General features: G+C 40.0%; 1 pseudogene; it reads right to left on the reverse strand.

Annotated features, from left to right (window-relative positions):
* Nucleotides 1–3,457: 3,457 nt before the first annotated feature.
* On the reverse strand, nt 3,458–6,931 carry LOC116464783 (beta-1,3-galactosyl-O-glycosyl-glycoprotein beta-1,6-N-acetylglucosaminyltransferase-like; annotated as a pseudogene).
* Between the last annotated feature and the right edge of the window lie 3,341 nt (nt 6,932–10,272).

Genomic DNA, 10,272 nt, shown 5'->3' on the forward strand with positions numbered 1-10,272 from the left:
TGTTTTGAATTTCCTCTCGTAGCTCAGAGTAGTTTGATCGTCTGAAGAGCACTGTGGTTTTAAATCACTGAAAAACAACACACATGTCCAGCAATAGGGATGGTCTAAATATAACACAGTACATACATACAAACAATGGATTATGAAGCCACTGAAAAGAATGAGGAAGTTACTAACAAGACACATTGCTAGGTGAAAATAATTGGGTCAGCGTTCATAGTACCAGTTTACTTATACATGCATTGAATAGCTGAAAGAACATCTCAAGAACTGGATATGAGCAATTGCTTCTGAGAGGAGAACTGTGGGACTTAGAGAGAAAGGAGACTAACCCTTCACTCTAAAACTTTTTTATTATTTGCATGTGATACTTAAATAAATAAATACGTAGTCTTGAGTGTTTTATTATAAAGGCAGGCAGATGGAATTCATTTTAAAAAATGCCAGTAGTCAATAAATGAGTGAAAAGGTTTAACCTCAAAGAAATGCAAATCAAAACAGTCATCAGAGATGGCTCTCAATGTAAGATAATTAATTATCTCTATCTCCAGATTCTTAGGTTATAGGTACCAGTAGCGAAATCACAAGAAGTGATTTCTGCAAGGCCATAGAAGAAACGCCTGGCTCTCTCCAGGCCAGTGTTGAGGTGCTCAGTATACAGAATCTCAGTTTTAAAATACCCACCATGGCTCCACACCAGCCGCAGAAGGACGCCTCCCAGAGATTCCAGCAACCACATCTGGAGCAGGAAATGGTCCCCCCTTTCTGAGTGGGTGGAGGAGGGGCTTTATCCCCACTGCACATCGACTGGTGAATGAAATGGCATTTAAAGGCAGGATCAGTACTATATTCTCTAATCCCCCTCCCAATTCAAAAAAGATAAAAAATTCCCAGACAAGATGAGCCCTAGAAATACAGGTTTTTTTTTTGTTTTTTTTTTTCCCAAAGGAGTACAGCTATGATGGGTTTCACCAATTAATAAATTAGTACATAAAGCACACATTCCTTCATGGAGATAACAGAAAGTCAATGAAACTGGTGCCTTGCACATCTTAATATTTTTCAATATCTTTAATTTCAGGGATAGCAAGCCCTACTGTTGATTTAACAGAACAATATTAATGAAGGAAGAAGAGAGCTAAGCTACCTGAGGGGTCATGACTGAGGCTTATCTTCTATCCTTTGGAGTTTTGGTTTCCATAGAAAAATGTGACTTTGTTTCCCATTCTTGACACATGAGAAACAATTATTTTATATGGGGGACAGGGGCAGAATTGTTTTGTGAGAATTCCTGGGACTATGTTAGGTAAACCTAGATTCGAATCTGTTCCTGCTGCTTCCTCACTATTGCCTGGTAAGAGACTTGCTCACTTCCCAAATGGGAGTGACAGCTGCTACCTGATCACCCACCATGTGCAGGCTCCATTCCCACACTGCCCTGCACCCTCGCATCAGTCCCACTGCAAACCTGGGAGGTGAGTGCCGTCACTGTCCCCATCTTACAGAGGGAGAGCATGGGGATACAGAGAGGGTGAGATGCATGATTAGAGCCATCTGACTCTAAAGCCTGGCTTCTCTCCCTGACTCCATACAGCTCCTTCAATACAATAGCTTCCTCCCAGGTCTGTAGGGGGTTTCAGATGATTACTCACAGTTAAGTGGATAGGAATGCTTAGCACAGGGCCAAGCTCCACCGGCCAGCTTCCTTCCGTTCCCACCTTGTTTTCCACTAGACCCTGATTTCTTCAGGAGAAAGGACTATAATTTCACTTTTACTCCCCCCACTAGGACAGTCCTGGTACCTTGGCACATGGGAGTCATTCAAAAGGTTTTACTGAGTCAATGAATGACTGATTCAATTGGTAACTGAATGTGTATTACCACATATGCCAGGCACAATACTAAGAATGCGCACACCAGGGAAAACATTTGCTGAGGGCACTTTTCCCTAAAGACACACATTTTAGTTCATTCTATCTGCCCAGCTCTATCCCGTTTTGCTTCAGGGACTGCTCTGTTATCTAGAATGGAAACCTACCCAAGAGAGGCCACATCAGCCCCCAGCATTCACAGACACTCGAGAACAGAGGGCCTCTTTGCGTGCACTTGCCTTCATTTCTGTGTAATTAGAGGGAAACTCCTTCAGGTAAATCAAAGAGAAATTCTCTGCAAACTTTTGCTTCAGAACTTACATTTCAATTATCCTATTCTTAAAACAGGATTTTGGCATAAAGGTTTCTGACCTTGGTTTCTAAATACAAAGCCTTCAGACTTTTCATTGAAATGTACTGACTGTTCAAATGGCTTTTAAATATAACATTGCTTTAAAGAAGAAAAGTTATCTTTCTGGTAGTCTTACTGATCAAAAAACAAAAAAAAAAAAAAAGAAGAGAAAGAAAAGTTATCTTACCCCATCATATTAATGCTGCTAAACAAAGAAAAGACATAAAGCTATCAGAATGAACATGCATTGTTACTTCTACGGACTACAGAGACAAGTATTATCCTGTGGCATCTAAGCTCTGATATACCATTCAGATAGAAATACAATTTTTAGAACAAATTCAATTTTGGGATTGTTCTGAAAATAGTTTTGTAGATAGATGAGACCCAGAAACAGTTACATCACGGACAGTTAATAAAATCAATTTAAATGGTTTTATTATTTACATAAGAAGTCCTGAATGCCTGAGGAAAGGATGTCTGAGAAAATCTTTTGCTGGCAATTTACTGAAATCTATCTGTAAGAATATTTCAAGAATTCCAGAAGTTCCACTGTTTTCTATTTTTATGCCTTCCCAATCTCACTATTACTCTCTCTGGTGCCTTGGAAAAAATTATAGAGTGTCATTTTATGATAAGAGAGTGATATCAAGTCTAAAACCACATTAATAGACAATTCTCGACAAAAGACAACCCTAAAATTACATCAGCTTTGATGTGGAAATAGACGGGTTTTCTGATGAAATTCAACACCTCATTAGTTTGTTTTTAGTCTCAGTTCTGAAAAAGAAACACATCGTATGTAACAGAAATCATCTTTTTAAAAAAAAAAAACTACAGATTTTTCCTTCTGGTAATGATAGCCTAAGGCCATAACAAATGACTCCCACACAGAAAACAACTATAAAATCTGCTGATAATAGGCCAGGTGTGGTGGCTCACATCTGTAATCCCAGCACTTTGGGAGGCCGAGGTGAGTGGATCACTGGAGGTCAGGAGTTCGAGACCAGCCTGGCCAACATGGTGAAACACCATCTCTACTAAAAATACAAACATTAGCCAGGCGTGGTGGCACATGCTTGTAATCCCAGCTACTTGGGAGGCTGAGGCAGGAGAATCACTTGAACCCAGGAGGCAGAGGTTGCCGTGAGCCAAGATCATGCCACTGTACTCCAGCCTGGGCTACAGAGCATGACTCTGTCTCAAAAAAAAAAAAAAAAAATTCTGCTGATAATACACGAAGGCAGTGGAAAATGAACATAAGCAGGTAGAGTTGCAGCAAGTACATACAAGCAGGAGGGGAGTTATACAAAGTCAGTTCCCATCGTCATGGTTTTCAGCCTGGAGCTAAGGGTAGTCTACATAGCACATGTGAAGTGGTAAGCACAAGGCAGTATTTCTGGCCAAGAGAACCAGAAAACTGAAGCTGGGGAATATTTGGCTGCTGAAGAGGCAGGGAGCTCCCAGAAAGAAACAAGAGAGAGAGGAGATCTTCTCTGTGTATTCAGATCTCTTACCAATCCTTGAATAACATACGTACAGAATAGGCTTGAAGCAGCTCAGCTAAAGACAAAATATCTGAATGGAGACCAAACTTTCTGTCCCTCCTCCCCTCAAATTTTTTTCTTGGTATTCAGTATGTTGAGGAATTTTAAATTGTACCCTAGCATTATGAATGTTCAGCTGTGGTACTTTCTGGATTCTGTTACTCTGGGGATTTTTGTTGTTGTTTGTTTGCTTTGTTTTAGCAGGCAATGATATATATGCTTGCTTTTGGGGAATGTGCTGCCTGGAACGAACTAGAACTAGTGCTTCACACACAAAATCGATCCTAAGATGAATCAGATGTTGAAAGAAGCAAACCAGAAATTTAAAGCATATTCTGTCCACAATGAATAAAAAGAGGAAATCTCAGCAAAGAAATAGAAACAATAAAAAGAGAAACAAGTGAGAATTCTGGAATAGAAAAAGATAATATTTAAAGTAAAATATTTACTAGATGGACTGAATAGCTAAAGGAGATGGTAAAGGAAAGTGTAAGTGAACTGGAAGATAGATCAACAGAAGTCATACAATGTGAAGAGAAAAAAAGATTTTTAAAAAATGAACAGTCCTGGCGTGGTGGCTCATGCCTGTAATCTCAGCACTTTGGGAGACCAAGACAGGTGGATCGCTTGAGGTCAGGAGTATGAAACCAGCCTGGCCAACATGGTGAAACCTCGTTTCTACTGAAAATACAAAAATTAGCCAGGCTTGGTGGCGCACACTTTTAATTCCAGCTACTCGGGAGGCTGAGGCAGGAGAATCACTGGAACCCGGGAGGCAGAGGTTGCAGTGAGCTGAGATTACGCCACTGCACTCCAGCCTGGATGACAGAGTAAGACTCAAAAAAAAAAAAAAAAAAATGAACAGAACCTCGGGGACCTAGTAGATAATATCAAACAATTCAACAGGTGTGTACACGGACTTCCAGATGGAGAGTAGAAAATGAGTGGAGTAGAAAAATAAAGAAATCATGGCTGAACAATTCCCAAATCTGATGAAAGACAGAAATTTACAGCTACAAGATTCTAAATGAACACCAATCAGAATAACTTCAAACTAAAGCACATTATAGCCAAACTGCTGAAAACCAACAATAAAGAGCAAATCTTAAAAGCAGCAAGAGAAAAATGACACATCCCGTACATGAAAATGTCAATTTGATTTACATTTGACTTTTGAGCAGAAAGCATGGAGGCCAGAAGAGTGTGGAATAGCTTTAAAGTTCGGAAAGAAAATAACTGTCAGCCCAGAATTATATATCCATCAAAAATATTCTTTGAGAATGAAGTTGAAATAAAGACATTTTAATTGCCTTAACTATTTTAGGTCAATAAATTTGAAACTGTTAATATTTAAAAAAAAAAAAAAGAAATAAAGACATTTTCAGGTAAAAGAGAACCAAGAGAAATCACTGCCAGCAGACCTGCACTCTAAGAAGCGATAAAGGGAGTTCCTCTGTGTGAAGGGATATGATACCAGAGAGAAACTCAGGTCCACAGAGAAGAGTAAAGAACATCAGAAATGGCAAAAATAAATATTGGTGTAAATACAAAAAAAATAGCTTTATCTTTTTGTTTTTTTCCTCTTAATTCCCTTACAAGCCCTTATAATTGTTTAAAGTAGAAATTATAACACCTTTCTAGCACATTGTGCTCTGCAGAAAACATGCAGCTTCTCTGACATGAAGACTTAAAGAGTCCCTGCCCCGAACAGGACCCCAAACAACTTTTCTGATGCTTATTGACAAGGAAGAGGAACGAGATAGCGGGCATTTTGTGCATCCTTCTTCTTATACCCAAAATTGCTAATAATGGTCAGTGTTTTAAACTCTCCAAAGCTTTATGCCTCAGATGCTTATCCAAACACTAGGTAGTGGCAAGGAGGTCAACAACCATGTCAAACGTACGGGCTTGCACCCATAGGTGTTTACACAGCATCCAGTTCATGTTGCTGGCTCTGAAAATGCATGCTGAGTGCATGGAGACCCCACTGCAGGGTGGGTAGGGAGCACCCTTGAAAACATCATCCTCAGAGTACTGCCATTTGACAAACCTAGCAATGGCATGCTTGCCAGACAACTTGTACTTATGGTTTAAGATGAATGAGCCAGGGACTTCGGCGATCCTTTGGATGATGGCCTACAGATACTTATCTGGGCTGTCTGTGCCTCACATCCACTCCATAAACTTTTGGGTTTTTTCATCCTCTAGCACATGATCCACATACTCCCTACTGACCACAAAATAGGCACTGCCTGAAGAAAAGCGTGCTTCCAGCGGAGAATGCCCTTTGACAGTCCCCACGTGTGTCAGCTTTCCATTAACATCTGCATACCACTTTTTCTGCCTTTCTTCTTTATTGGATGGCATCCTCTTGGCTTTGAGATTGTCTTCACCCATTAACAACTTGAGCTTCTTGACGATTTTAGGTTGGTTTTAATAGGAAAATCCATACTACAAACATGTATTAAGTACTTCTCATCTGCACTTACTGTGCAGAGGTCCCTCATGCAGTTGAGGTCAGCCAGAACCCGACTCCACAAAGCACAAACCAGACTCTCCAACTGACAGGCCACAAAGATGTTACTGAAATGACACAATGCCCATCACTGCAGCTAAAAAGGAATCTGCTGATTGTTTTGTCCACATGAATGCAATAGAAATTCTAAGGCATATAGATGGCTCTCCAGAGCCTGTCAAGCATTTCAATTTTGTAATGAACCAGCACAGAATATGCTATTGGAAACCTCACCTCTTCCTTCTTAAGGGGTTCTACAATATATCTACATCTCTTGATGAAAGAAGTACATGAAGAAGTACATAACTGGTCATGTCTATAGAGTCGTCAGGTATACACCAAGGGCACTTTGTAAATTTCACTGTTAGCATCTCAAGTTTTACCTTTTGGATTTCATCTACATCTCCCTGTAAAACTTTGGTGCAATTAATATGACTACTAGGATTCTCTCCAACAAGCTCCACGTATGTGATGCTTACAGATTTGGGCTTTTGATGAATCCTTAAAACGGAGGTGACTAGGAAAAAAATAAGAAACACAAAGTGGTATTTAGTAGGATAAGAAAAATGTCTCCTCCGCAGCAACTGCTTCAGCATTTCAAATGCCAGTCAGGGACTTTGCTTTGTTAAGGGCAGTCCTCTAGGCTTTAAGCACCATTTCCCCTCCATTGTGGCCTTGTGGGTTGTCAGTTTGCATTTATCAGAAGTACAAAGGCATCTTGAAATGAAGAATGCCGCATTTAGAATTAAGGAAAGTCCAGATCACTTAGGACTCTGATTCCAGGTGACATCCTGCACTTACTCCAAGTACTTTTCATGCTGTCAGGCATCTTAAATGTACTAGGCATCCAGGAATAATGGTATGTCCCATAGGCTTTTGAAAAAATCTCTCCCTGGGTGGCCTGCAATGCTCAGCTGGATTTGCAGGTGCCTCATCCACCCTGGAGCATCATCTGGCCCCAGAGCACAGGATGTTGCCCTACCATGCAGCTTCTGCTAGCAGAAGCCATGCAGGACTGTTTCCTTTGCCCATTTTTAAACAAGGTTATTTGTTTACTTACTATTGAGTTGTTTGAGTTCTTTATATGTACTGGATATTAATCCCTTATCAGATGTATGGTTTGAACATATTTTCTTCCATTCTGTAGGTTGTCTCTTAACTCTGTTCATTGTTTCCTTTGCTATGCAGAAGCTTTTTAGTTTGATGTAATTCTATTTGTCTATTTTTTGCTTTTGTTGCCAGTGCTTTGGGGGTCATATCCAAAAAAAATCATTGCCCAGACTAATGTCATGGGCTTTTTCCCTATGCTTTCCAGTAGAAGTTTTTCAGTTTAATCCATTTTGTGTTGATTTTAGTATATGGTGTGAGACAAGGATCTAATTTCATTCTTCTGCATGTAAATATCCAGTTTTCCCAACACCACTTATTGAAGAGACTGTCCTTTCTCCATTGTGTGTTCTTGGCACCTTTGTTGAAAATCAATTGATGGTGGATGCACAAATTTATTTCTGGGCTCTCTATTCTTGTCCATTGGTCTACATGCCTGTTTTTATGCTAGTACCATGCTGTTCTGATTACTATATGCTGAACATCTCTAATCTGAAAATCTAAAATCTAAAATGCTCCTAAATCCAAACTGACCTATGTGATGGGTCACAGTTGAAATGCAGTCAAAACTTTGTTTCATGCACAATGTTATTTAAAATATTATATAAAATTACCTTCAGGCCATTTGTATAATGTGTATAAGAAACATAAATAATTTCATATTTAGACTTGGGTCCCATCATCAAGATATCTCATTGTAAATACATAAATATTCCAAAGTCCAGAAAACCTAAAATCCAAATACATCTGGTCCCAACCATTTCAGATAAGTGATACTCAGCCTGTATAGCTTTATAGTAGCTCAGGAAGTGTGATGTCTCTGGCTTTGTTCTTTTTTTTTTTTTTTTCCTCAAAATTGCTTTGGCTATTCAGGGCCTTTTGTGGTTCCATACAAATTTTAAGATTTTTTTCTATTTCTGTGAAAAATGTCAGCAAAATTTTGATAGAGATTGCATTCAATCTGTAGATCTCTCTTTAGGTATTATGGACATTTTAACAATATTAATTCCTCCAGTCCATGAACATGGGATATCTTTCCATTTACAGTCATGCACCACACACATAATGACATTTTTGGTCAGGGATGAACTGCACATGTGACAGTGGGCCCCATCATATTTTATAAAAGCCAAAAACCTCTATCACCTTGTGATTTGTATTACAAGTGCCTAGAACACTGAGTAAAGTTTGCAGCCTAGGAGCAATAGGCTATACCAGATAGCCTAGGTATGCAGTAGGCTATACCATCTAGGTTTGTGAAAGTACTGTACATGCCATGATGCTCACACAACAATGAAACAACCTAACAATGCATTTCTCAGAATGTTTCTCTGTCATTAAAGTGATGCATGACTGTATTTCTGTGTTCTTCAATTTCCTTCATCAACGTTTTATAGTTTTTAATGTACAAGTCTTTCACCTCCCATAGTTGGAGCTTTCCAATACCCTGTTTTCATTATTTGCTAGAAAAACTAGACAAAAACAAGCAAAGATATATAATATCTGTGCAACATTCCACATTGATTGAATTGATATTTATAGAAAACTCAAATCAACAATGACAGAACACACATTCTTTTCAAATGTTTTCCAAGTTAGATGCTGGGCCATAAAATAAACCTCATTAATTTAAAATAACTGAAATTATACAGAGTGTGCTCTCTGACCATTAATGGAATTAAATTTGACCTCGATAAGAACGAGATAAATAGAGAAAGCTCATATGTTTTGGAATTAAATAAGTCATAGGTCAAAGAAGAAATCATTGATAAATGAAAAAATGTTTTAAACTGAATTATAATGAAAATACATACGGACGCTGCTAAAGAATTGTGTCCCGCACCTGGCTCGGAGGGTCCTATGCCCACGGAGTCTCGCTGATTGCTAGCACAGCAGTCTGAGATCAAGCTGCAAGGCGGCAGCGAGGCTGGGGGAGGGGCGCCCGCCATTGCCCAGGCTTGCTTAGGTAAACAAAGCAGCCAGGAAGCTCGAACTGGGTGGAGCCCACCACAGCTCAAGGAGGCCTGCCTGCCTCTGTAGGCTCCACCTCTGGGGGCAGGGCACAGACAAACAAAAACTCAGCAAAGAACCTCCACAGACTTAAATGTCCCTGTCTGACTGACAGCTTTGAAGAGAGAAGTGGTTCTCCCAGCACGCAGCTGGAGATCTGAGAACGGACAGACTGCCTCCTAAACTGGGTCCCTCACCCCTGAGCAGCCTAACTGGGAGGCAGCCCCCCAGTAGGGTCAGACTGACACCTCATTCAACCGGGTACTCCTCTGAGACAAAACTTTCAGAGGAACTATCAGACAGCTGAATTTGTGGTCTCACGAAAATCCGCTGTTCTGCAGCCACCGCTGCTGACACCCAGCCAAACAGGGTCTGGAGTGGACCTCTAGTAAACTCCAACAGACCTGCAGCTGAGGGTCCTGTCTGGTAGAAGGAAAACTAACAAACAGAAAGGACTTCAACACCAAAAACCCATCTGTACATCACCATCACCAAAGACAAAAAGTAGATAAAACCACAAAGATGGGGAAAAAACAGAGCAGAAAAACTGGAAACTCTAAAAAACAGAGCACCTCTCCTCCTCCAAAGGAACGCAGTTCCTCACCAGCAACGGAACAAAGCTGGATGGAGGATGACTTTGATGAGTTGAGAGAAGAAGGCTTCAGACGATCAAACTACTCTGAGCTACGAGAGGAAATTCAAAACAATAGCAAAGAAGTTAAAAACTTTGAAAAAAAATTAGAAGGATGGATAACTAGAATAACCAATGGAGAGAAGGGCTTAAAGGAGCTGATGGAGCTGAAAGCCAAGTTTCGAGAACTATGCGAAGATTGCAGAAGCCTCAGTAGCAGATGCGATCAACTGGAAGAA

This window comes from Hylobates moloch, unplaced genomic scaffold (assembly GCF_009828535.3).
Source record: "Hylobates moloch isolate HMO894 unplaced genomic scaffold, HMol_V3 SCAFFOLD_1695, whole genome shotgun sequence".
Taxonomy (NCBI): Eukaryota; Metazoa; Chordata; class Mammalia; order Primates; family Hylobatidae; genus Hylobates; species Hylobates moloch.